Here is a 27,781-nt window from a genome sequence, read left to right on the forward strand (position 1 = left end):
CGACGTCTGTGGCCCTGGCAGCCAAAGCCGGATCCTGACCGGCACCGTCCCTTGTGTCCTCAACTCAGCCCTTCGGGGAGACCACTGCCCTGCGGTGGGTTCGGCGCCCCGAGCCTCCTGGGACCTAACCCTAACCCTAACCCGACACCGAACGGGGACCCTCCACCGACACCTAAGCCGGCCTCGAACCCTAAGCCTGCACTTGAGCCGCCTTGCTGCATGGGCCCTCACTTCAGCCCTCGAGGGAGATCACGAGACCGGAGCCGCTTCGGCCCTGGCGACGTCCCTGGACCGAACCCTAACCCTAGCTAAGGCTCTCTCCCCAAGAGGACCCAATGGCAACGTCGGACAACACCACGCGCCTGGCGTCCGGAAGAGGTGCAGGCTGACTCGGCATGGAACCTGGAAGCTCACCATGCCGAATCCCAGGCCCGGCTGCAGCTGCCGAGAGGATTCCGGAGGCCTCCTCGACCAGGGGCCCAATCACGTGTGTGGCCTTGGCAGCCAAAGACGGATCCTGACCGGCACGGTCCCTTGTGCCCTCAACTCAGCCCTTCGGGGAGACCACGGCCCTGCTGTGGGTTCGGCGCCTGGAGCCTCCTGGGACCTAACCCTAACCCTAACCGTACCCCGAACCGGGACCCTCCACCGCAACCTAAGCCTGCCTCGAACCCTAACCCTGCAAGTGAGCCGCCTTCGGGCATGGGCCCTCACTTCAGCCCTCGAGGGAGATCACGAGACTGGAGTCGATTCAGCCCTGGCGACGTCCCTGGGCCGAACCCTAACCCTAGCTAAGGCTCCCTCCCCATGGGGACCCAATGCCAACGTCTGACAACACCACGCGCCTGGGGTCCGGCAGCGGTGCAGGCTGACTCGGCATGGAACCTGGAAGCTCACCATGTGGTTTCCCCGCCTGGCTGCAGCTGAGCGAGAGGATTCCGGAGGCCTCCTCGAACGGGGGCCGATCGACGTCTGTGGCCCTGGCAGCCAAAGCCGGATCCTGACCGGCACCGTCCCTTGTGTCCTCAACTCAGCCCTTCGGGGAGACCACTGCCCTGCGGTGGGTTCGGCGCCCCGAGCCTCCTGGGACCTAACCCTAACCCTAACCCTAACCCGACACCGAACGGGGACCCTCCACCGACACCTAAGCCGGCCTCGAACCCTAAGCCTGCACTTGAGCCGCCTTGCTGCATGGGCCCTCACTTCAGCCCTCGAGGGAGATCACGAGACCGGAGCCGCTTCGGCCCTGGCGACGTCCCTGGACCGAACCCTAACCCTAGCTAAGGCTCTCTCCCCAAGAGGACCCAATGGCAACGTCGGACAACACCACGCGCCTGGCGTCCGGAAGAGGTGCAGGCTGACTCGGCATGGAACCTGGAAGCTCACCATGCCGAATCCCAGGCCCGGCTGCAGCTGCCGAGAAGATTCCTGAGGCCTCCTCGAACGGGGGCCCAATCACGTGTGTGGTCTTGGCAGCCAAAGACGGATCCTGACCGGCACGGTCCCTTGTGCCCTCAACTCAGCCCTTCGGGGAGACCACGGCCCTGCTGTGGGTTCGGCGCCTGGAGCCTCCTGGGACCTAACCCTAACCCTAACCGTACCCCGAACCGGGACCCTCCACCGCAACCTAAGCCTGCCTCGAACCCTAACCCTGCAAGTGAGCCGCCTTCGGGCATGGGCCCTCACTTCAGCCCTCGAGGGAGATCACGAGACTGGAGTCGATTCAGCCCTGGCGACGTCCCTGGGCCGAACCCTAACCCTAGCTAAGGCTCCCTCCCCATGGGGACCCAATGCCAACGTCTGACAACACCACGCGCCTGGGGTCCGGCAGCGGTGCAGGCTGACTCGGCATGGAACCTGGAAGCTCACCATGTGGTTTCCCCGCCTGGCTGCAGCTGAGCGAGAGGATTCCGGAGGCCTCCTCGAACGGGGGCCGATCGACGTCTGTGGCCCTGGCAGCCAAAGCCGGATCCTGACCGGCACCGTCCCTTGTGTCCTCAACTCAGCCCTTCGGGGAGACCACTGCCCTGCGGTGGGTTCGGCGCCCCGAGCCTCCTGGGACCTAACCCTAACCCTAACCCTAACCCGACACCGAACGGGGACCCTCCACCGACACCTAAGCCGGCCTCGAACCCTAAGCCTGCACTTGAGCCGCCTTGCTGCATGGGCCCTCACTTCAGCCCTCGAGGGAGATCACGAGACCGGAGCCGCTTCGGCCCTGGCGACGTCCCTGGACCGAACCCTAACCCTAGCTAAGGCTCTCTCCCCAAGAGGACCCAATGGCAACGTCGGACAACACCACGCGCCTGGCGTCCGGAAGAGGTGCAGGCTGACTCGGCATGGAACCTGGAAGCTCACCATGCCGAATCCCAGGCCCGGCTGCAGCTGCCGAGAGGATTCCGGAGGCCTCCTCGACCAGGGGCCCAATCACGTGTGTGGCCTTGGCAGCCAAAGACGGATCCTGACCGGCACGGTCCCTTGTGCCCTCAACTCAGCCCTTCGGGGAGACCACGGCCCTGCTGTGGGTTCGGCGCCTGGAGCCTCCTGGGACCTAACCCTAACCCTAACCGTACCCCGAACCGGGACCCTCCACCGCAACCTAAGCCTGCCTCGAACCCTAACCCTGCAAGTGAGCCGCCTTCGGGCATGGGCCCTCACTTCAGCCCTCGAGGGAGATCACGAGACTGGAGTCGATTCAGCCCTGGCGACGTCCCTGGGCCGAACCCTAACCCTAGCTAAGGCTCCCTCCCCATGGGGACCCAATGCCAACGTCTGACAACACCACGCGCCTGGGGTCCGGCAGCGGTGCAGGCTGACTCGGCATGGAACCTGGAAGCTCACCATGTGGTTTCCCCGCCTGGCTGCAGCTGAGCGAGAGGATTCCGGAGGCCTCCTCGAACGGGGGCCGATCGACGTCTGTGGCCCTGGCAGCCAAAGCCGGATCCTGACCGGCACCGTCCCTTGTGTCCTCAACTCAGCCCTTCGGGGAGACCACTGCCCTGCGGTGGGTTCGGCGCCCCGAGCCTCCTGGGACCTAACCCTAACCCTAACCCTAACCCGACACCGAACGGGGACCCTCCACCGACACCTAAGCCGGCCTCGAACCCTAAGCCTGCACTTGAGCCGCCTTGCTGCATGGGCCCTCACTTCAGCCCTCGAGGGAGATCACGAGACCGGAGCCGCTTCGGCCCTGGCGACGTCCCTGGACCGAACCCTAACCCTAGCTAAGGCTCTCTCCCCAAGAGGACCCAATGGCAACGTCGGACAACACCACGCGCCTGGCGTCCGGAAGAGGTGCAGGCTGACTCGGCATGGAACCTGGAAGCTCACCATGCCGAATCCCAGGCCCGGCTGCAGCTGCCGAGAAGATTCCTGAGGCCTCCTCGAACGGGGGCCCAATCACGTGTGTGGTCTTGGCAGCCAAAGACGGATCCTGACCGGCACGGTCCCTTGTGCCCTCAACTCAGCCCTTCGGGGAGACCACGGCCCTGCTGTGGGTTCGGCGCCTGGAGCCTCCTGGGACCTAACCCTAACCCTAACCGTACCCCGAACCGGGACCCTCCACCGCAACCTAAGCCTGCCTCGAACCCTAACCCTGCAAGTGAGCCGCCTTCGGGCATGGGCCCTCACTTCAGCCCTCGAGGGAGATCACGAGACTGGAGTCGATTCAGCCCTGGCGACGTCCCTGGGCCGAACCCTAACCCTAGCTAAGGCTCCCTCCCCATGGGGACCCAATGCCAACGTCTGACAACACCACGCGCCTGGGGTCCGGCAGCGGTGCAGGCTGACTCGGCATGGAACCTGGAAGCTCACCATGTGGTTTCCCCGCCTGGCTGCAGCTGAGCGAGAGGATTCCGGAGGCCTCCTCGAACGGGGGCCGATCGACGTCTGTGGCCCTGGCAGCCAAAGCCGGATCCTGACCGGCACCGTCCCTTGTGTCCTCAACTCAGCCCTTCGGGGAGACCACTGCCCTGCGGTGGGTTCGGCGCCCCGAGCCTCCTGGGACCTAACCCTAACCCTAACCCTAACCCGACACCGAACGGGGACCCTCCACCGACACCTAAGCCGGCCTCGAACCCTAAGCCTGCACTTGAGCCGCCTTGCTGCATGGGCCCTCACTTCAGCCCTCGAGGGAGATCACGAGACCGGAGCCGCTTCGGCCCTGGCGACGTCCCTGGACCGAACCCTAACCCTAGCTAAGGCTCTCTCCCCAAGAGGACCCAATGGCAACGTCGGACAACACCACGCGCCTGGCGTCCGGAAGAGGTGCAGGCTGACTCGGCATGGAACCTGGAAGCTCACCATGCCGAATCCCAGGCCCGGCTGCAGCTGCCGAGAGGATTCCGGAGGCCTCCTCGACCAGGGGCCCAATCACGTGTGTGGCCTTGGCAGCCAAAGACGGATCCTGACCGGCACGGTCCCTTGTGCCCTCAACTCAGCCCTTCGGGGAGACCACGGCCCTGCTGTGGGTTCGGCGCCTGGAGCCTCCTGGGACCTAACCCTAACCCTAACCGTACCCCGAACCGGGACCCTCCACCGCAACCTAAGCCTGCCTCGAACCCTAACCCTGCAAGTGAGCCGCCTTCGGGCATGGGCCCTCACTTCAGCCCTCGAGGGAGATCACGAGACTGGAGTCGATTCAGCCCTGGCGACGTCCCTGGGCCGAACCCTAACCCTAGCTAAGGCTCCCTCCCCATGGGGACCCAATGCCAACGTCTGACAACACCACGCGCCTGGGGTCCGGCAGCGGTGCAGGCTGACTCGGCATGGAACCTGGAAGCTCACCATGTGGTTTCCCCGCCTGGCTGCAGCTGAGCGAGAGGATTCCGGAGGCCTCCTCGAACGGGGGCCGATCGACGTCTGTGGCCCTGGCAGCCAAAGCCGGATCCTGACCGGCACCGTCCCTTGTGTCCTCAACTCAGCCCTTCGGGGAGACCACTGCCCTGCGGTGGGTTCGGCGCCCCGAGCCTCCTGGGACCTAACCCTAACCCTAACCCTAACCCGACACCGAACGGGGACCCTCCACCGACACCTAAGCCGGCCTCGAACCCTAAGCCTGCACTTGAGCCGCCTTGCTGCATGGGCCCTCACTTCAGCCCTCGAGGGAGATCACGAGACCGGAGCCGCTTCGGCCCTGGCGACGTCCCTGGACCGAACCCTAACCCTAGCTAAGGCTCTCTCCCCAAGAGGACCCAATGGCAACGTCGGACAACACCACGCGCCTGGCGTCCGGAAGAGGTGCAGGCTGACTCGGCATGGAACCTGGAAGCTCACCATGCCGAATCCCAGGCCCGGCTGCAGCTGCCGAGAGGATTCCGGAGGCCTCCTCGACCAGGGGCCCAATCACGTGTGTGGCCTTGGCAGCCAAAGACGGATCCTGACCGGCACGGTCCCTTGTGCCCTCAACTCAGCCCTTCGGGGAGACCACGGCCCTGCTGTGGGTTCGGCGCCTGGAGCCTCCTGGGACCTAACCCTAACCCTAACCGTACCCCGAACCGGGACCCTCCACCGCAACCTAAGCCTGCCTCGAACCCTAACCCTGCAAGTGAGCCGCCTTCGGGCATGGGCCCTCACTTCAGCCCTCGAGGGAGATCACGAGACTGGAGTCGATTCAGCCCTGGCGACGTCCCTGGGCCGAACCCTAACCCTAGCTAAGGCTCCCTCCCCATGGGGACCCAATGCCAACGTCTGACAACACCACGCGCCTGGGGTCCGGCAGCGGTGCAGGCTGACTCGGCATGGAACCTGGAAGCTCACCATGTGGTTTCCCCGCCTGGCTGCAGCTGAGCGAGAGGATTCCGGAGGCCTCCTCGAACGGGGGCCGATCGACGTCTGTGGCCCTGGCAGCCAAAGCCGGATCCTGACCGGCACCGTCCCTTGTGTCCTCAACTCAGCCCTTCGGGGAGACCACTGCCCTGCGGTGGGTTCGGCGCCCCGAGCCTCCTGGGACCTAACCCTAACCCTAACCCTAACCCGACACCGAACGGGGACCCTCCACCGACACCTAAGCCGGCCTCGAACCCTAAGCCTGCACTTGAGCCGCCTTGCTGCATGGGCCCTCACTTCAGCCCTCGAGGGAGATCACGAGACCGGAGCCGCTTCGGCCCTGGCGACGTCCCTGGACCGAACCCTAACCCTAGCTAAGGCTCTCTCCCCAAGAGGACCCAATGGCAACGTCGGACAACACCACGCGCCTGGCGTCCGGAAGAGGTGCAGGCTGACTCGGCATGGAACCTGGAAGCTCACCATGCCGAATCCCAGGCCCGGCTGCAGCTGCCGAGAAGATTCCTGAGGCCTCCTCGAACGGGGGCCCAATCACGTGTGTGGTCTTGGCAGCCAAAGACGGATCCTGACCGGCACGGTCCCTTGTGCCCTCAACTCAGCCCTTCGGGGAGACCACGGCCCTGCTGTGGGTTCGGCGCCTGGAGCCTCCTGGGACCTAACCCTAACCCTAACCGTACCCCGAACCGGGACCCTCCACCGCAACCTAAGCCTGCCTCGAACCCTAACCCTGCAAGTGAGCCGCCTTCGGGCATGGGCCCTCACTTCAGCCCTCGAGGGAGATCACGAGACTGGAGTCGATTCAGCCCTGGCGACGTCCCTGGGCCGAACCCTAACCCTAGCTAAGGCTCCCTCCCCATGGGGACCCAATGCCAACGTCTGACAACACCACGCGCCTGGGGTCCGGCAGCGGTGCAGGCTGACTCGGCATGGAACCTGGAAGCTCACCATGTGGTTTCCCCGCCTGGCTGCAGCTGAGCGAGAGGATTCCGGAGGCCTCCTCGAACGGGGGCCGATCGACGTCTGTGGCCCTGGCAGCCAAAGCCGGATCCTGACCGGCACCGTCCCTTGTGTCCTCAACTCAGCCCTTCGGGGAGACCACTGCCCTGCGGTGGGTTCGGCGCCCCGAGCCTCCTGGGACCTAACCCTAACCCTAACCCTAACCCGACACCGAACGGGGACCCTCCACCGACACCTAAGCCGGCCTCGAACCCTAAGCCTGCACTTGAGCCGCCTTGCTGCATGGGCCCTCACTTCAGCCCTCGAGGGAGATCACGAGACCGGAGCCGCTTCGGCCCTGGCGACGTCCCTGGACCGAACCCTAACCCTAGCTAAGGCTCTCTCCCCAAGAGGACCCAATGGCAACGTCGGACAACACCACGCGCCTGGCGTCCGGAAGAGGTGCAGGCTGACTCGGCATGGAACCTGGAAGCTCACCATGCTGAATCCCAGGCCCGGCTGCAGCTGCCGAGAAGATTCCTGAGGCCTCCTCGAACGGGGGCCCAATCACGTGTGTGGTCTTGGCAGCCAAAGACGGATCCTGACCGGCACGGTCCCTTGTGCCCTCAACTCAGCCCTTCGGGGAGACCACGGCCCTGCTGTGGGTTCGGCGCCTGGAGCCTTCTGGGACCTAACCCTAACCCTAACCGTACCCCGAACCGGGACCCTCCACCGCAACCTAAGCCTGCCTCGAACCCTAACCCTGCAAGTGAGCCGCCTTCGGGCATGGGCCCTCACTTCAGCCCTCGAGGGAGATCACGAGACTGGAGTCGATTCAGCCCTGGCGACGTCCCTGGGCCGAACCCTAACCCTAGCTAAGGCTCCCTCCCCATGGGGACCCAATGCCAACGTCTGACAACACCACGCGCCTGGGGTCCGGCAGCGGTGCAGGCTGACTCGGCATGGAACCTGGAAGCTCACCATGTGGTTTCCCCGCCTGGCTGCAGCTGAGCGAGAGGATTCCGGAGGCCTCCTCGAACGGGGGCCGATCGACGTCTGTGGCCCTGGCAGCCAAAGCCGGATCCTGACCGGCACCGTCCCTTGTGTCCTCAACTCAGCCCTTCGGGGAGACCACTGCCCTGCCGTGGGTTCGGCGCCCCGAGCCTCCTGGGACCTAACCCTAACCCTAACCCTAACCCGACACCGAACGGGGACCCTCCACCGACACCTAAGCCGGCCTCGAACCCTAAGCCTGCACTTGAGCCGCCTTGCTGCATGGGCCCTCACTTCAGCCCTCGAGGGAGATCACGAGACCGGAGCCGCTTCGGCCCTGGCGACGTCCCTGGACCGAACCCTAACCCTAGCTAAGGCTCTCTCCCCAAGAGGACCCAATGGCAACGTCGGACAACACCACGCGCCTGGCGTCCGGAAGAGGTGCAGGCTGACTCGGCATGGAACCTGGAAGCTCACCATGCCGAATCCCAGGCCCGGCTGCAGCTGCCGAGAAGATTCCTGAGGCCTCCTCGAACGGGGGCCCAATCACGTGTGTGGTCTTGGCAGCCAAAGACGGATCCTGACCGGCACGGTCCCTTGTGCCCTCAACTCAGCCCTTCGGGGAGACCACGGCCCTGCTGTGGGTTCGGCGCCTGGAGCCTCCTGGGACCTAACCCTAACCCTAACCGTACCCCGAACCGGGACCCTCCACCGCAACCTAAGCCTGCCTCGAACCCTAACCCTGCAAGTGAGCCGCCTTCGGGCATGGGCCCTCACTTCAGCCCTCGAGGGAGATCACGAGACTGGAGTCGATTCAGCCCTGGCGACGTCCCTGGGCCGAACCCTAACCCTAGCTAAGGCTCCCTCCCCATGGGGACCCAATGCCAACGTCTGACAACACCACGCGCCTGGGGTCCGGCAGCGGTGCAGGCTGACTCGGCATGGAACCTGGAAGCTCACCATGTGGTTTCCCCGCCTGGCTGCAGCTGAGCGAGAGGATTCCGGAGGCCTCCTCGAACGGGGGCCGATCGACGTCTGTGGCCCTGGCAGCCAAAGCCGGATCCTGACCGGCACCGTCCCTTGTGTCCTCAACTCAGCCCTTCGGGGAGACCACTGCCCTGCGGTGGGTTCGGCGCCCCGAGCCTCCTGGGACCTAACCCTAACCCTAACCCTAACCCGACACCGAACGGGGACCCTCCACCGACACCTAAGCCGGCCTCGAACCCTAAGCCTGCACTTGAGCCGCCTTGCTGCATGGGCCCTCACTTCAGCCCTCGAGGGAGATCACGAGACCGGAGCCGCTTCGGCCCTGGCGACGTCCCTGGACCGAACCCTAACCCTAGCTAAGGCTCTCTCCCCAAGAGGACCCAATGGCAACGTCGGACAACACCACGCGCCTGGCGTCCGGAAGAGGTGCAGGCTGACTCGGCATGGAACCTGGAAGCTCACCATGCTGAATCCCAGGCCCGGCTGCAGCTGCCGAGAAGATTCCTGAGGCCTCCTCGAACGGGGGCCCAATCACGTGTGTGGTCTTGGCAGCCAAAGACGGATCCTGACCGGCACGGTCCCTTGTGCCCTCAACTCAGCCCTTCGGGGAGACCACGGCCCTGCTGTGGGTTCGGCGCCTGGAGCCTTCTGGGACCTAACCCTAACCCTAACCGTACCCCGAACCGGGACCCTCCACCGCAACCTAAGCCTGCCTCGAACCCTAACCCTGCAAGTGAGCCGCCTTCGGGCATGGGCCCTCACTTCAGCCCTCGAGGGAGATCACGAGACTGGAGTCGATTCAGCCCTGGCGACGTCCCTGGGCCGAACCCTAACCCTAGCTAAGGCTCCCTCCCCATGGGGACCCAATGCCAACGTCTGACAACACCACGCGCCTGGGGTCCGGCAGCGGTGCAGGCTGACTCGGCATGGAACCTGGAAGCTCACCATGTGGTTTCCCCGCCTGGCTGCAGCTGAGCGAGAGGATTCCGGAGGCCTCCTCGAACGGGGGCCGATCGACGTCTGTGGCCCTGGCAGCCAAAGCCGGATCCTGACCGGCACCGTCCCTTGTGTCCTCAACTCAGCCCTTCGGGGAGACCACTGCCCTGCGGTGGGTTCGGCGCCCCGAGCCTCCTGGGACCTAACCCTAACCCTAACCCTAACCCGACACCGAACGGGGACCCTCCACCGACACCTAAGCCGGCCTCGAACCCTAAGCCTGCACTTGAGCCGCCTTGCTGCATGGGCCCTCACTTCAGCCCTCGAGGGAGATCACGAGACCGGAGCCGCTTCGGCCCTGGCGACGTCCCTGGACCGAACCCTAACCCTAGCTAAGGCTCTCTCCCCAAGAGGACCCAATGGCAACGTCGGACAACACCACGCGCCTGGCGTCCGGAAGAGGTGCAGGCTGACTCGGCATGGAACCTGGAAGCTCACCATGCCGAATCCCAGGCCTGGCTGCAGCTGCCGAGAGGATTCCGGAGGCCTCCTCGACCAGGGGCCCAATCACGTGTGTGGCCTTGGCAGCCAAAGACGGATCCTGACCGGCACGGTCCCTTGTGCCCTCAACTCAGCCCTTCGGGGAGACCACGGCCCTGCTGTGGGTTCGGCGCCTGGAGCCTCCTGGGACCTAACCCTAACCCTAACCGTACCCCGAACCGGGACCCTCCACCGCAACCTAAGCCTGCCTCGAACCCTAACCCTGCAAGTGAGCCGCCTTCGGGCATGGGCCCTCACTTCAGCCCTCGAGGGAGATCACGAGACTGGAGTCGATTCAGCCCTGGCGACGTCCCTGGGCCGAACCCTAACCCTAGCTAAGGCTCCCTCCCCATGGGGACCCAATGCCAACGTCTGACAACACCACGCGCCTGGGGTCCGGCAGCGGTGCAGGCTGACTCGGCATGGAACCTGGAAGCTCACCATGTGGTTTCCCCGCCTGGCTGCAGCTGAGCGAGAGGATTCCGGAGGCCTCCTCGAACGGGGGCCGATCGACGTCTGTGGCCCTGGCAGCCAAAGCCGGATCCTGACCGGCACCGTCCCTTGTGTCCTCAACTCAGCCCTTCGGGGAGACCACTGCCCTGCGGTGGGTTCGGCGCCCCGAGCCTCCTGGGACCTAACCCTAACCCTAACCCTAACCCGACACCGAACGGGGACCCTCCACCGACACCTAAGCCGGCCTCGAACCCTAAGCCTGCACTTGAGCCGCCTTGCTGCATGGGCCCTCACTTCAGCCCTCGAGGGAGATCACGAGACCGGAGCCGCTTCGGCCCTGGCGACGTCCCTGGACCGAACCCTAACCCTAGCTAAGGCTCTCTCCCCAAGAGGACCCAATGGCAACGTCGGACAACACCACGCGCCTGGCGTCCGGAAGAGGTGCAGGCTGACTCGGCATGGAACCTGGAAGCTCACCATGCCGAATCCCAGGCCCGGCTGCAGCTGCCGAGAAGATTCCTGAGGCCTCCTCGAACGGGGGCCCAATCACGTGTGTGGTCTTGGCAGCCAAAGACGGATCCTGACCGGCACGGTCCCTTGTGCCCTCAACTCAGCCCTTCGGGGAGACCACGGCCCTGCTGTGGGTTCGGCGCCTGGAGCCTCCTGGGACCTAACCCTAACCCTAACCGTACCCCGAACCGGGACCCTCCACCGCAACCTAAGCCTGCCTCGAACCCTAACCCTGCAAGTGAGCCGCCTTCGGGCATGGGCCCTCACTTCAGCCCTCGAGGGAGATCACGAGACTGGAGTCGATTCAGCCCTGGCGACGTCCCTGGGCCGAACCCTAACCCTAGCTAAGGCTCCCTCCCCATGGGGACCCAATGCCAACGTCTGACAACACCACGCGCCTGGGGTCCGGCAGCGGTGCAGGCTGACTCGGCATGGAACCTGGAAGCTCACCATGTGGTTTCCCCGCCTGGCTGCAGCTGAGCGAGAGGATTCCGGAGGCCTCCTCGAACGGGGGCCGATCGACGTCTGTGGCCCTGGCAGCCAAAGCCGGATCCTGACCGGCACCGTCCCTTGTGTCCTCAACTCAGCCCTTCGGGGAGACCACTGCCCTGCGGTGGGTTCGGCGCCCCGAGCCTCCTGGGACCTAACCCTAACCCTAACCCTAACCCGACACCGAACGGGGACCCTCCACCGACACCTAAGCCGGCCTCGAACCCTAAGCCTGCACTTGAGCCGCCTTGCTGCATGGGCCCTCACTTCAGCCCTCGAGGGAGATCACGAGACCGGAGCCGCTTCGGCCCTGGCGACGTCCCTGGACCGAACCCTAACCCTAGCTAAGGCTCTCTCCCCAAGAGGACCCAATGGCAACGTCGGACAACACCACGCGCCTGGCGTCCGGAAGAGGTGCAGGCTGACTCGGCATGGAACCTGGAAGCTCACCATGCCGAATCCCAGGCCCGGCTGCAGCTGCCGAGAGGATTCCGGAGGCCTCCTCGACCAGGGGCCCAATCACGTGTGTGGCCTTGGCAGCCAAAGACGGATCCTGACCGGCACGGTCCCTTGTGCCCTCAACTCAGCCCTTCGGGGAGACCACGGCCCTGCTGTGGGTTCGGCGCCTGGAGCCTCCTGGGACCTAACCCTAACCCTAACCGTACCCCGAACCGGGACCCTCCACCGCAACCTAAGCCTGCCTCGAACCCTAACCCTGCAAGTGAGCCGCCTTCGGGCATGGGCCCTCACTTCAGCCCTCGAGGGAGATCACGAGACTGGAGTCGATTCAGCCCTGGCGACGTCCCTGGGCCGAACCCTAACCCTAGCTAAGGCTCCCTCCCCATGGGGACCCAATGCCAACGTCTGACAACACCACGCGCCTGGGGTCCGGCAGCGGTGCAGGCTGACTCGGCATGGAACCTGGAAGCTCACCATGTGGTTTCCCCGCCTGGCTGCAGCTGAGCGAGAGGATTCCGGAGGCCTCCTCGAACGGGGGCCGATCGACGTCTGTGGCCCTGGCAGCCAAAGCCGGATCCTGACCGGCACCGTCCCTTGTGTCCTCAACTCAGCCCTTCGGGGAGACCACTGCCCTGCGGTGGGTTCGGCGCCCCGAGCCTCCTGGGACCTAACCCTAACCCTAACCCTAACCCGACACCGAACGGGGACCCTCCACCGACACCTAAGCCGGCCTCGAACCCTAAGCCTGCACTTGAGCCGCCTTGCTGCATGGGCCCTCACTTCAGCCCTCGAGGGAGATCACGAGACCGGAGCCGCTTCGGCCCTGGCGACGTCCCTGGACCGAACCCTAACCCTAGCTAAGGCTCTCTCCCCAAGAGGACCCAATGGCAACGTCGGACAACACCACGCGCCTGGTGTCCGGAAGAGGTGCAGGCTGACTCGGCATGGAACCTGGAAGCTCACCATGCCGAATCCCAGGCCCGGCTGCAGCTGCCGAGAGGATTCCGGAGGCCTCCTCGACCAGGGGCCCAATCACGTGTGTGGCCTTGGCAGCCAAAGACGGATCCTGACCGGCACGGTCCCTTGTGCCCTCAACTCAGCCCTTCGGGGAGACCACGGCCCTGCTGTGGGTTCGGCGCCTGGAGCCTCCTGGGACCTAACCCTAACCCTAAGCGTACCCCGAACCGGGACCCTCCACCGCAACCTAAGCCTGCCTCGAACCCTAACCCTGCAAGTGAGCCGCCTTCGGGCATGGGCCCTCACTTCAGCCCTCGAGGGAGATCACGAGACTGGAGTCGATTCAGCCCTGGCGACGTCCCTGGGCCGAACCCTAACCCTAGCTAAGGCTCCCTCCCCATGGGGACCCAATGCCAACGTCTGACAACACCACGCGCCTGGGGTCCGGCAGCGGTGCAGGCTGACTCGGCATGGAACCTGGAAGCTCACCATGTGGTTTCCCCGCCTGGCTGCAGCTGAGCGAGAGGATTCCGGAGGCCTCCTCGAACGGGGGCCGATCGACGTCTGTGGCCCTGGCAGCCAAAGCCGGATCCTGACCGGCACCGTCCCTTGTGTCCTCAACTCAGCCCTTCGGGGAGACCACTGCCCTGCGGTGGGTTCGGCGCCCCGAGCCTCCTGGGACCTAACCCTAACCCTAACCCTAACCCGACACCGAACGGGGACCCTCCACCGACACCTAAGCCGGCCTCGAACCCTAAGCCTGCACTTGAGCCGCCTTGCTGCATGGGCCCTCACTTCAGCCCTCGAGGGAGATCACGAGACCGGAGCCGCTTCGGCCCTGGCGACGTCCCTGGACCGAACCCTAACCCTAGCTAAGGCTCTCTCCCCAAGAGGACCCAATGGCAACGTCGGACAACACCACGCGCCTGGCGTCCGGAAGAGGTGCAGGCTGACTCGGCATGGAACCTGGAAGCTCACCATGCCGAATCCCAGGCCCGGCTGCAGCTGCCGAGAAGATTCCTGAGGCCTCCTCGAACGGGGGCCCAATCACGTGTGTGGTCTTGGCAGCCAAAGACGGATCCTGACCGGCACGGTCCCTTGTGCCCTCAACTCAGCCCTTCGGGGAGACCACGGCCCTGCTGTGGGTTCGGCGCCTGGAGCCTCCTGGGACCTAACCCTAACCCTAACCGTACCCCGAACCGGGACCCTCCACCGCAACCTAAGCCTGCCTCGAACACTAACCCTGCAAGTGAGCCGCCTTCGGGCATGGGCCCTCACTTCAGCCCTCGAGGGAGATCACGAGACTGGAGTCGATTCAGCCCTGGCGACGTCCCTGGGCCGAACCCTAACCCTAGCTAAGGCTCCCTCCCCATGGGGACCCAATGCCAACGTCTGACAACACCACGCGCCTGGGGTCCGGCAGCGGTGCAGGCTGACTCGGCATGGAACCTGGAAGCTCACCATGTGGTTTCCCCGCCTGGCTGCAGCTGAGCGAGAGGATTCCGGAGGCCTCCTCGAACGGGGGCCGATCGACGTCTGTGGCCCTGGCAGCCAAAGCCGGATCCTGACCGGCACCGTCCCTTGTGTCCTCAACTCAGCCCTTCGGGGAGACCACTGCCCTGCGGTGGGTTCGGCGCCCCGAGCCTCCTGGGACCTAACCCTAACCCTAACCCTAACCCGACACCGAACGGGGACCCTCCACCGACACCTAAGCCGGCCTCGAACCCTAAGCCTGCACTTGAGCCGCCTTGCTGCATGGGCCCTCACTTCAGCCCTCGAGGGAGATCACGAGACCGGAGCCGCTTCGGCCCTGGCGACGTCCCTGGACCGAACCCTAACCCTAGCTAAGGCTCTCTCCCCAAGAGGACCCAATGGCAACGTCGGACAACACCACGCGCCTGGCGTCCGGAAGAGGTGCAGGCTGACTCGGCATGGAACCTGGAAGCTCACCATGCTGAATCCCAGGCCCGGCTGCAGCTGCCGAGAAGATTCCTGAGGCCTCCTCGAACGGGGGCCCAATCACGTGTGTGGTCTTGGCAGCCAAAGACGGATCCTGACCGGCACGGTCCCTTGTGCCCTCAACTCAGCCCTTCGGGGAGACCACGGCCCTGCTGTGGGTTCGGCGCCTGGAGCCTTCTGGGACCTAACCCTAACCCTAACCGTACCCCGAACCGGGACCCTCCACCGCAACCTAAGCCTGCCTCGAACCCTAACCCTGCAAGTGAGCCGCCTTCGGGCATGGGCCCTCACTTCAGCCCTCGAGGGAGATCACGAGACTGGAGTCGATTCAGCCCTGGCGACGTCCCTGGGCCGAACCCTAACCCTAGCTAAGGCTCCCTCCCCATGGGGACCCAATGCCAACGTCTGACAACACCACGCGCCTGGGGTCCGGCAGCGGTGCAGGCTGACTCGGCATGGAACCTGGAAGCTCACCATGTGGTTTCCCCGCCTGGCTGCAGCTGAGCGAGAGGATTCCGGAGGCCTCCTCGAACGGGGGCCGATCGACGTCTGTGGCCCTGGCAGCCAAAGCCGGATCCTGACCGGCACCGTCCCTTGTGTCCTCAACTCAGCCCTTCGGGGAGACCACTGCCCTGCGGTGGGTTCGGCGCCCCGAGCCTCCTGGGACCTAACCCTAACCCTAACCCTAACCCGACACCGAACGGGGACCCTCCACCGACACCTAAGCCGGCCTCGAACCCTAAGCCTGCACTTGAGCCGCCTTGCTGCATGGGCCCTCACTTCAGCCCTCGAGGGAGATCACGAGACCGGAGCCGCTTCGGCCCTGGCGACGTCCCTGGACCGAACCCTAACCCTAGCTAAGGCTCTCTCCCCAAGAGGACCCAATGGCAACGTCGGACAACACCACGCGCCTGGCGTCCGGAAGAGGTGCAGGCTGACTCGGCATGGAACCTGGAAGCTCACCATGCCGAATCCCAGGCCCGGCTGCAGCTGCCGAGAAGATTCCTGAGGCCTCCTCGAACGGGGGCCCAATCACGTGTGTGGTCTTGGCAGCCAAAGACGGATCCTGACCGGCACGGTCCCTTGTGCCCTCAACTCAGCCCTTCGGGGAGACCACGGCCCTGCTGTGGGTTCGGCGCCTGGAGCCTCCTGGGACCTAACCCTAACCCTAACCGTACCCCGAACCGGGACCCTCCACCGCAACCTAAGCCTGCCTCGAACCCTAACCCTGCAAGTGAGCCGCCTTCGGGCATGGGCCCTCACTTCAGCCCTCGAGGGAGATCACGAGACTGGAGTCGATTCAGCCCTGGCGACGTCCCTGGGCCGAACCCTAACCCTAGCTAAGGCTCCCTCCCCATGGGGACCCAATGCCAACGTCTGACAACACCACGCGCCTGGGGTCCGGCAGCGGTGCAGGCTGACTCGGCATGGAACCTGGAAGCTCACCATGTGGTTTCCCCGCCTGGCTGCAGCTGAGCGAGAGGATTCCGGAGGCCTCCTCGAACGGGGGCCGATCGACGTCTGTGGCCCTGGCAGCCAAAGCCGGATCCTGACCGGCACCGTCCCTTGTGTCCTCAACTCAGCCCTTCGGGGAGACCACTGCCCTGCGGTGGGTTCGGCGCCCCGAGCCTCCTGGGACCTAACCCTAACCCTAACCCTAACCCGACACCGAACGGGGACCCTCCACCGACACCTAAGCCGGCCTCGAACCCTAAGCCTGCACTTGAGCCGCCTTGCTGCATGGGCCCTCACTTCAGCCCTCGAGGGAGATCACGAGACCGGAGCCGCTTCGGCCCTGGCGACGTCCCTGGACCGAACCCTAACCCTAGCTAAGGCTCTCTCCCCAAGAGGACCCAATGGCAACGTCGGACAACACCACGCGCCTGGCGTCCGGAAGAGGTGCAGGCTGACTCGGCATGGAACCTGGAAGCTCACCATGCTGAATCCCAGGCCCGGCTGCAGCTGCCGAGAAGATTCCTGAGGCCTCCTCGAACGGGGGCCCAATCACGTGTGTGGTCTTGGCAGCCAAAGACGGATCCTGACCGGCACGGTCCCTTGTGCCCTCAACTCAGCCCTTCGGGGAGACCACGGCCCTGCTGTGGGTTCGGCGCCTGGAGCCTTCTGGGACCTAACCCTAACCCTAACCGTACCCCGAACCGGGACCCTCCACCGCAACCTAAGCCTGCCTCGAACCCTAACCCTGCAAGTGAGCCGCCTTCGGGCATGGGCCCTCACTTCAGCCCTCGAGGGAGATCACGAGACTGGAGTCGATTCAGCCCTGGCGACGTCCCTGGGCCGAACCCTAACCCAAGCTAAGGCTCCCTCCCCATGGGGACCCAATGCCAACGTCTGACAACACCACGCGCCTGGGGTCCGGCAGCGGTGCAGGCTGACTCGGCATGGAACCTGGAAGCTCACCATGTGGTTTCCCCGCCTGGCTGCAGCTGAGCGAGAGGATTCCGGAGGCCTCCTCGAACGGGGGCCGATCGACGTCTGTGGCCCTGGCAGCCAAAGCCGGATCCTGACCGGCACCGTCCCTTGTGTCCTCAACTCAGCCCTTCGGGGAGACCACTGCCCTGCGGTGGGTTCGGCGCCCCGAGCCTCCTGGGACCTAACCCTAACCCTAACCCTAACCCGACACCGAACGGGGACCCTCCACCGACACCTAAGCCGGCCTCGAACCCTAAGCCTGCACTTGAGCCGCCTTGCTGCATGGGCCCTCACTTCAGCCCTCGAGGGAGATCACGAGACCGGAGCCGCTTCGGCCCTGGCGACGTCCCTGGACCGAACCCTAACCCTAGCTAAGGCTCTCTCCCCAAGAGGACCCAATGGCAACGTCGGACAACACCACGCGCCTGGCGTCCGGAAGAGGTGCAGGCTGACTCGGCATGGAACCTGGAAGCTCACCATGCCGAATCCCAGGCCCGGCTGCAGCTGCCGAGAGGATTCCGGAGGCCTCCTCGACCAGGGGCCCAATCACGTGTGTGGCCTTGGCAGCCAAAGACGGATCCTGACCCGCACGGTCCCTTGTGCCCTCAACTCAGCCCTTCGGGGAGACCACGGCCCTGCTGTGGGTTCGGCGCCTGGAGCCTCCTGGGACCTAACCCTAACCCTAACCGTACCCCGAACCGGGACCCTCCACCGCAACCTAAGCCTGCCTCGAACCCTAACCCTGCAAGTGAGCCGCCTACGGGCATGGGCCCTCACTTCAGCCCTCGAGGGAGATCACGAGACTGGAGTCGATTCAGCCCTGGCGACGTCCCTGGGCCGAACCCTAACCCTAGCTAAGGCTCCCTCCCCATGGGGACCCAATGCCAACGTCTGACAACACCACGCGCCTGGGGTCCGGCAGCGGTGCAGGCTGACTCGGCATGGAACCTGGAAGCTCACCATGTGGTTTCCCCGCCTGGCTGCAGCTGAGCGAGAGGATTCCGGAGGCCTCCTCGAACGGGGGCCGATCGACGTCTGTGGCCCTGGCAGCCAAAGCCGGATCCTGACCGGCACCGTCCCTTGTGTCCTCAACTCAGCCCTTCGGGGAGACCACTGCCCTGCGGTGGGTTCGGCGCCCCGAGCCTCCTGGGACCTAACCCTAACCCTAACCCGACACCGAACGGGGACCCTCCACCGACACCTAAGCCGGCCTCGAACCCTAAGCCTGCACTTGAGCCGCCTTGCTGCATGGGCCCTCACTTCAGCCCTCGAGGGAGATCACGAGACCGGAGCCGCTTCGGCCCTGGCGACGTCCCTGGACCGAACCCTAACCCTAGCTAAGGCTCTCTCCCCAAGAGGACCCAATGGCAACGTCGGACAACACCACGCGCCTGGCGTCCGGAAGAGGTGCAGGCTGACTCGGCATGGAACCTGGAAGCTCACCATGCCGAATCCCAGGCCCGGCTGCAGCTGCCGAGAGGATTCCGGAGGCCTCCTCGACCAGGGGCCCAATCACGTGTGTGGCCTTGGCAGCCAAAGACGGATCCTGACCGGCACGGTCCCTTGTGCCCTCAACTCAGCCCTTCGGGGAGACCACGGCCCTGCTGTGGGTTCGGCGCCTGGAGCCTCCTGGGACCTAACCCTAACCCTAACCGTACCCCGAACCGGGACCCTCCACCGCAACCTAAGCCTGCCTCGAACCCTAACCCTGCAAGTGAGCCGCCTTCGGGCATGGGCCCTCACTTCAGCCCTCGAGGGAGATCACGAGACTGGAGTCGATTCAGCCCTGGCGACGTCCCTGGGCCGAACCCTAACCCTAGCTAAGGCTCCCTCCCCATGGGGACCCAATGCCAACGTCTGACAACACCACGCGCCTGGGGTCCGGCAGCGGTGCAGGCTTACTCGGCATGGAACCTGGAAGCTCACCATGTGGTTTCCCCGCCTGGCTGCAGCTGAGCGAGAGGATTCCGGAGGCCTCCTCGAACGGGGGCCGATCGACGTCTGTGGCCCTGGCAGCCAAAGCCGGATCCTGACCGGCACCGTCCCTTGTGTCCTCAACTCAGCCCTTCGGGGAGACCACTGCCCTGCGGTGGGTTCGGCGCCCCGAGCCTCCTGGGACCTAACCCTAACCCTAACCCGACACCGAACGGGGACCCTCCACCGACACCTAAGCCGGCCTCGAACCCTAAGCCTGCACTTGAGCCGCCTTGCTGCATGGGCCCTCACTTCAGCCCTCGAGGGAGATCACGAGACCGGAGCCGCTTCGGCCCTGGCGACGTCCCTGGACCGAACCCTAACCCTAGCTAAGGCTCTCTCCCCAAGAGGACCCAATGGCAACGTCGGACAACACCACGCGCCTGGCGTCCGGAAGAGGTGCAGGCTGACTCGGCATGGAACCTGGAAGCTCACCATGCCGAATCCCAGGCCCGGCTGCAGCTGCCGAGAGGATTCCGGAGGCCTCCTCGACCAGGGGCCCAATCACGTGTGTGGCCTTGGCAGCCAAAGACGGATCCTGACCGGCACGGTCCCTTGTGCCCTCAACTCAGCCCTTCGGGGAGACCACGGCCCTGCTGTGGGTTCGGCGCCTGGAGCCTCCTGGGACCTAACCCTAACCCTAACCGTACCCCGAACCGGGACCCTCCACCGCAACCTAAGCCTGCCTCGAACCCTAACCCTGCAAGTGAGCCGCCTTCGGGCATGGGCCCTCACTTCAGCCCTCGAGGGAGATCACGAGACTGGAGTCGATTCAGCCCTGGCGACGTCCCTGGGCCGAACCCTAACCCTAGCTAAGGCTCCCTCCCCATGGGGACCCAATGCCAACGTCTGACAACACCACGCGCCTGGGGTCCGGCAGCGGTGCAGGCTGACTCGGCATGGAACCTGGAAGCTCACCATGTGGTTTCCCCGCCTGGCTGCAGCTGAGCGAGAGGATTCCGGAGGCCTCCTCGAACGGGGGCCGATCGACGTCTGTGGCCCTGGCAGCCAAAGCCGGATCCTGACCGGCACCGTCCCTTGTGTCCTCAACTCAGCCCTTCGGGGAGACCACTGCCCTGCGGTGGGTTCGGCGCCCCGAGCCTCCTGGGACCTAACCCTAACCCTAACCCTAACCCGACACCGAACGGGGACCCTCCACCGACACCTAAGCCGGCCTCGAACCCTAAGCCTGCACTTGAGCCGCCTTGCTGCATGGGCCCTCACTTCAGCCCTCGAGGGAGATCACGAGACCGGAGCCGCTTCGGCCCTGGCGACGTCCCTGGACCGAACCCTAACCCTAGCTAAGGCTCTCTCCCCAAGAGGACCCAATGGCAACGTCGGACAACACCACGCGCCTGGCGTCCGGAAGAGGTGCAGGCTGACTCGGCATGGAACCTGGAAGCTCACCATGCCGAATCCCAGGCCCGGCTGCAGCTGCCGAGAGGATTCCGGAGGCCTCCTCGACCAGGGGCCCAATCACGTGTGTGGCCTTGGCAGCCAAAGACGGATCCTGACCGGCACGGTCCCTTGTGCCCTCAACTCAGCCCTTCGGGGAGACCACGGCCCTGCTGTGGGTTCGGCGCCTGGAGCCTCCTGGGACCTAACCCTAACCCTAACCGTACCCCGAACCGGGACCCTCCACCGCAACCTAAGCCTGCCTCGAACCCTAACCCTGCAAGTGAGCCGCCTTCGGGCATGGGCCCTCACTTCAGCCCTCGAGGGAGATCACGAGACTGGAGTCGATTCAGCCCTGGCGACGTCCCTGGGCCGAACCCTAACCCTAGCTAAGGCTCCCTCCCCATGGGGACCCAATGCCAACGTCTGACAACACCACGCGCCTGGGGTCCGGCAGCGGTGCAGGCTGACTCGGCATGGAACCTGGAAGCTCACCATGTGGTTTCCCCGCCTGGCTGCAGCTGAGCGAGAGGATTCCGGAGGCCTCCTCGAACGGGGGCCGATCGACGTCTGTGGCCCTGGCAGCCAAAGCCGGATCCTGACCGGCACCGTCCCTTGTGTCCTCAACTCAGCCCTTCGGGGAGACCACTGCCCTGCGGTGGGTTCGGCGCCCCGAGCCTCCTGGGACCTAACCCTAACCCTAACCCTAACCCGACACCGAACGGGGACCCTCCACCGACACCTAAGCCGGCCTCGAACCCTAAGCCTGCACTTGAGCCGCCTTGCTGCATGGGCCCTCACTTCAGCCCTCGAGGGAGATCACGAGACCGGAGCCGCTTCGGCCCTGGCGACGTCCCTGGACCGAACCCTAACCCTAGCTAAGGCTCTCTCCCCAAGAGGACCCAATGGCAACGTCGGACAACACCACGCGCCTGGCGTCCGGAAGAGGTGCAGGCTGACTCGGCATGGAACCTGGAAGCTCACCATGCCGAATCCCAGGCCCGGCTGCAGCTGCCGAGAGGATTCCGGAGGCCTCCTCGACCAGGGGCCCAATCACGTGTGTGGCCTTGGCAGCCAAAGACGGATCCTGACCGGCACGGTCCCTTGTGCCCTCAACTCAGCCCTTCGGGGAGACCACGGCCCTGCTGTGGGTTCGGCGCCTGGAGCCTCCTGGGAACTAACCCTAACCCTAACCGTACCCCGAACCGGGACCCTCCACCGCAACCTAAGCCTGCCTCGAACCCTAACCCTGCAAGTGAGCCGCCTTCGGGCATGGGCCCTCACTTCAGCCCTCGAGGGAGATCACGAGACTGGAGTCGATTCAGCCCTGGCGACGTCCCTGGGCCGAACCCTAACCCTAGCTAAGGCTCCCTCCCCATGGGGACCCAATGCCAACGTCTGACAACACCACGCGCCTGGGGTCCGGCAGCGGTGCAGGCTGACTCGGCATGGAACCTGGAAGCTCACCATGTGGTTTCCCCGCCTGGCTGCAGCTGAGCGAGAGGATTCCGGAGGCCTCCTCGAACGGGGGCCGATCGACGTCTGTGGCCCTGGCAGCCAAAGCCGGATCCTGACCGGCACCGTCCCTTGTGTCCTCAACTCAGCCCTTCGGGGAGACCACTGCCCTGCGGTGGGTTCGGCGACCCGAGCCTCCTGGGACCTAACCCTAACCCTAACCCTAACCCGACACCGAACGGGGACCCTCCACCGACACCTATGCCGGCCTCGAACCCTAAGCCTGCACTTGAGCCGCCTTGCTGCATGGGCCCTCACTTCAGCCCTCGAGGGAGATCACGAGACCGGAGCCGCTTCGGCCCTGGCGACGTCCCTGGACCGAACCCTAACCCTAGCTAAGGCTCTCTCCCCAAGAGGACCCAATGGCAACGTCGGACAACACCACGCGCCTGGCGTCCGGAAGAGGTGCAGGCTGACTCGGCATGGAACCTGGAAGCTCACCATGCCGAATCCCAGGCCCGGCTGCAGCTGCCGAGAGGATTCCGGAGGCCTCCTCGACTAGGGGCCCAATCACGTGTGTGGCCTTGGCAGCCAAAGACGGATCCTGACCGGCACGGTCCCTTGTGCCCTCAACTCAGCCCTTCGGGGAGACCACGGCCCTGCTGTGGGTTCGGCGCCTGGAGCCTCCTGGGACCTAACCCTAACCCTAACCGTACCCCGAACCGGGACCCTCCACCGCAACCTAAGCCTGCCTCGAACCCTAACCCTGCAAGTGAGCCGCCTTCGGGCATGGGCCCTCACTTCAGCCCTCGAGGGAGATCACGAGACTGGAGTCGATTCGGCCCTGGCGACGTCCCTGGGCCGAACCCTAACCCTAGCTAAGGCTCCCTCCCCATGGGGACCCAATGCCAACGTCTGACAACACCACGCGCCTGGGGTCCGGCAGCGGTGCAGGCTGACTCGGCATGGAACCTGGAAGCTCACCATGTGGTTTCCCCGCCTGGCTGCAGCTGAGCGAGAGGATTCCGGAGGCCTCCTCGAACGGGGGCCGATCGACGTCTGTGGCCCTGGCAGCCAAAGCCGGATCCTAACCGGCACCGTCCCTTGTGTCCTCAACTCAGCCCTTCGGGGAGACCACTGCCCTGCCGTGGGTTCGGCGCCCCGAGCCTCCTGGGACCTAACCCTAACCCTAACCCTAACCCGACACCGAACGGGGACCCTCCACCGACACCTAAGCCGGCCTCGAACCCTAAGCCTGCACTTGAGCCGCCTTGCTGCATGGGCCCTCACTTCAGCCCTCGAGGGAGATCACGAGACCGGAGCCGCTTCGGCCCTGGCGATGTCCCTGGACCGAACCCTAACCCTAGCTAAGGCTCTCTCCCCAAGAGGACCCAATGGCAACGTCGGACAACACCACGCGCCTGGCGTCCGGAAGAGGTGCAGGCTGACTCGGCATGGAACCTGGAAGCTCACCATGCCGAATCCCAGGCCCGGCTGCAGCTGCCGAGAGGATTCCGGAGGCCTCCTCGACCAGGGGCCCAATCACGTGTGTGGCCTTGGCAGCCAAAGACGGATCCTGACCGGCACGGTCCCTTGTGCCCTCAACTCAGCCCTTCGGGGAGACCACGGCCCTGCTGTGGGTTCGGCGCCTGGAGCCTCCTGGGACCTAACCCTAACCCTAACCGTACCCCGAACCGGGACCCTCCACCGCAACCTAAGCCTGCCTCGAACCCTAACCCTGCAAGTGAGCCGCCTTCGGGCATGGGCCCTCACTTCAGCCCTCGAGGGAGATCACGAGACTGGAGTCGATTCAGCCCTGGCGACGTCCCTGGGCCGAACCCTAACCCTAGCTAAGGCTCCCTCCCCATGGGGACCCAATGCCAACGTCTGACAACACCACGCGCCTTGGGTCCGGCAGCGGTGCAGGCTGACTCGGCATGGAACCTGGAAGCTCACCATGTGGTTTCCCCGCCTGGCTGCAGCTGAGCGAGAGGATTCCGGAGGCCTCCTCGAACGGGGGCCGATCGACGTCTGTGGCCCTGGCAGCCAAAGCCGGATCCTGACCGGCACCGTCCCTTGTGTCCTCAACTCAGCCCTTCGGGGAGACCACTGCCCTGCGGTGGGTTCGGCGCCCCGAGCCTCCTGGGACCTAACCCTAACCCTAACCCTAACCCGACACCGAACGGGGACCCTCCACCGACACCTAAGCCGGCCTCGAACCCTAAGCCTGCACTTGAGCCGCCTTGCTGCATGGGCCCTCACTTCAGCCCTCGAGGGAGATCACGAGACCGGAGCCGCTTCGGCCCTGGCGACGTCCCTGGACCGAACCCTAACCCTAGCTAAGGCTCTCTCCCCAAGAGGACCCAATGGCAACGTCGGACAACACCACGCGCCTGGCGTCCGGAAGAGGTGCAGGCTGACTCGGCATGGAACCTGGAAGCTCACCATGCCGAATCCCAGGCCCGGCTGCAGCTGCCGAGAGGATTCCGGAGGCCTCCTCGACCAGGGGCCCAATCACGTGTGTGGCCTTGGCAGCCAAAGACGGATCCTGACCGGCACGGTCCCTTGTGCCCTCAACTCAGCCCTTCGGGGAGACCACGGCCCTGCTGTGGGTTCGGCGCCTGGAGCCTCCTGGGACCTAACCCTAACCCTAACCGTACCCCGACCCGGGACCCTCCACCGCAACCTAAGCCTGCCTCGAACCCTAACCCTGCAAGTGAGCCGCCTTCGGGCATGGGCCCTCACTTCAGCCCTCGAGGGAGATCACGAGACTGGAGTCGATTCAGCCCTGGCGACGTCCCTGGGCCGAACCCTAACCCTAGCTAAGGCTCCCTCCCCATGGGGACCCAATGCCAACGTCTGACAACACCACGCGCCTGGGGTCCGGCAGCGGTGCAGGCTGACTCGGCATGGAACCTGGAAGCTCACCATGTGGTTTCCCCGCCTGGCTGCAGCTGAGCGAGAGGATTCCGGAGGCCTCCTCGAACGGGGGCCGATCGACGTCTGTGGCCCTGGCAGCCAAAGCCGGATCCTGACCGGCACCGTCCCTTGTGTCCTCAACTCAGCCCTTCGGGGAGACCACTGCCCTGCGGTGGGTTCGGCGCCCCGAGCCTCCTGGGACCTAACCCTAACCCTAACCCGACACCGAACGGGGACCCTCCACCGACACCTAAGCCGGCCTCGAACCCTAAGCCTGCACTTGAGCCGCCTTGCTGCATGGGCCCTCACTTCAGCCCTCGAGGGAGATCACGAGACCGGAGCCGCTTCGGCCCTGGCGACGTCCCTGGACCGAACCCTAACCCTAGCTAAGGCTCTCTCCCCAAGAGGACCCAATGGCAACGTCGGACAACACCACGCGCCTGGCGTCCGGAAGAGGTGCAGGCTGACTCGGCATGGAACCTGGAAGCTCACCATGCCGAATCCCAGGCCCGGCTGCAGCTGCCGAGAGGATTCCGGAGGCCTCCTCGACCAGGGGCCCAATCACGTGTGTGGCCTTGGCAGCCAAAGACGGATCCTGACCGGCACGGTCCCTTGTGCCCTCAACTCAGCCCTTCGGGGAGACCACGGCCCTGCTGTGGGTTCGGCGCCTGGAGCCTCCTGGGACCTAACCCTAACCCTAACCGTACCCCGAACCGGGACCCTCCACCGCAACCTAAGCCTGCCTCGAACCCTAACCCTGCAAGTGAGCCGCCTTCGGGCATGGGCCCTCACTTCAGCCCTCGAGGGAGATCACGAGACTGGAGTCGATTCAGCCCTGGCGACGTCCCTGGGCCGAACCCTAACCCTAGCTAAGGCTCCCTCCCCATGGGGACCCAATGCCAACGTCTGACAACACCACGCGCCTGGGGTCCGGCAGCGGTGCAGGCTGACTCGGCATGGAACCTGGAAGCTCACCATGTGGTTTCCCCGCCTGGCTGCAGCTGAGCGAGAGGATTCCGGAGGCCTCCTCGAACGGGGGCCGATCGACGTCTGTGGCCCTGGCAGCCAAAGCCGGATCCTGACCGGCACCGTCCCTTGTGTCCTCAACTCAGCCCTTCGGGGAGACCACTGCCCTGCGGTGGGTTCGGCGCCCCGAGCCTCCTGGGACCTAACCCTAACCCTAACCCTAACCCGACACCGAACGGGGACCCTCCACCGACACCTAAGCCGGCCTCGAACCCTAAGCCTGCACTTGAGCCGCCTTGCTGCATGGGCCCTCACTTCAGCCCTCGAGGGAGATCACGAGACCGGAGCCGCTTCGGCCCTGGCGATGTCCCTGGACCGAACCCTAACCCTAGCTAAGGCTCTCTCCCCAAGAGGACCCAATGGCAACGTCGGACAACACCACGCGCCTGGCGTCCGGAAGAGGTGCAGGCTGACTCGGCATGGAACCTGGAAGCTCACCATGCCGAATCCCAGGCCCGGCTGCAGCTGCCGAGAGGATTCCGGAGGCCTCCTCGACCAGGGGCCCAATCACGTGTGTGGCCTTGGCAGCCAAAGACGGATCCTGACCGGCACGGTCCCTTGTGCCCTCAACTCAGCCCTTCGGGGAGACCACGGCCCTGCTGTGGGTTCGGCGCCTGGAGCCTCCTGGGACCTAACCCTAACCCTAACCGTACCCCGAACCGGGACCCTCCACCGCAACCTAAGCCTGCCTCGAACCCTAACCCTGCAAGTGAGCCGCCTTCGGGCATGGGCCCTCACTTCAGCCCTCGAGGGAGATCACGAGACTGGAGTCGATTCAGCCCTGGCGACGTCCCTGGGCCGAACCCTAACCCTAGCTAAGGCTCCCTCCCCATGGGGACCCAATGCCAACGTCTGACAACACCACGCGCCTGGGGTCCGGCAGCGGTGCAGGCTGACTCGGCATGGAACCTGGAAGCTCACCATGTGGTTTCCCCGCCTGGCTGCAGCTGAGCGAGAGGATTCCGGAGGCCTCCTCGAACGGGGGCCGATCGACGTCTGTGGCCCTGGCAGCCAAAGCCGGATCCTGACCGGCACCGTCCCTTGTGTCCTCAACTCAGCCCTTCGGGGAGACCACTGCCCTGCGGTGGGTTCGGCGCCCCGAGCCTCCTGGGACCTAACCCTAACCCTAACCCTAACCCGACACCGAACGGGGACCCTCCACCGACACCTAAGCCGGCCTCGAACCCTAAGCCTGCACTTGAGCCGCCTTGCTGCATGGGCCCTCACTTCAGCCCTCGAGGGAGATCACGAGACCGGAGCCGCTTCGGCCCTGGCGACGTCCCTGGACCGAACCCTAACCCTAGCTAAGGCTCTCTCCCCAAGAGGACCCAATGGCAACGTCGGACAACACCACGCGCCTGGCGTCCGGAAGAGGTGCAGGCTGACTCGGCATGGAACCTGGAAGCTCACCATGCCGAATCCCAGGCCCGGCTGCAGCTGCCGAGAGGATTCCGGAGGCCTCCTCGACCAGGGGCCCAATCACGTGTGTGGCCTTGGCAGCCAAAGACGGATCCTGACCGGCACGGTCCCTTGTGCCCTCAACTCAGCCCTTCGGGGAGACCACGGCCCTGCTGTGGGT

Source organism: Panthera onca, chromosome B1 (assembly GCF_046562875.1).
Source record: "Panthera onca isolate mPanOnc1 chromosome B1, mPanOnc1 haplotype 2, whole genome shotgun sequence".
Classification (NCBI taxonomy): domain Eukaryota; kingdom Metazoa; phylum Chordata; class Mammalia; order Carnivora; family Felidae; genus Panthera; species Panthera onca.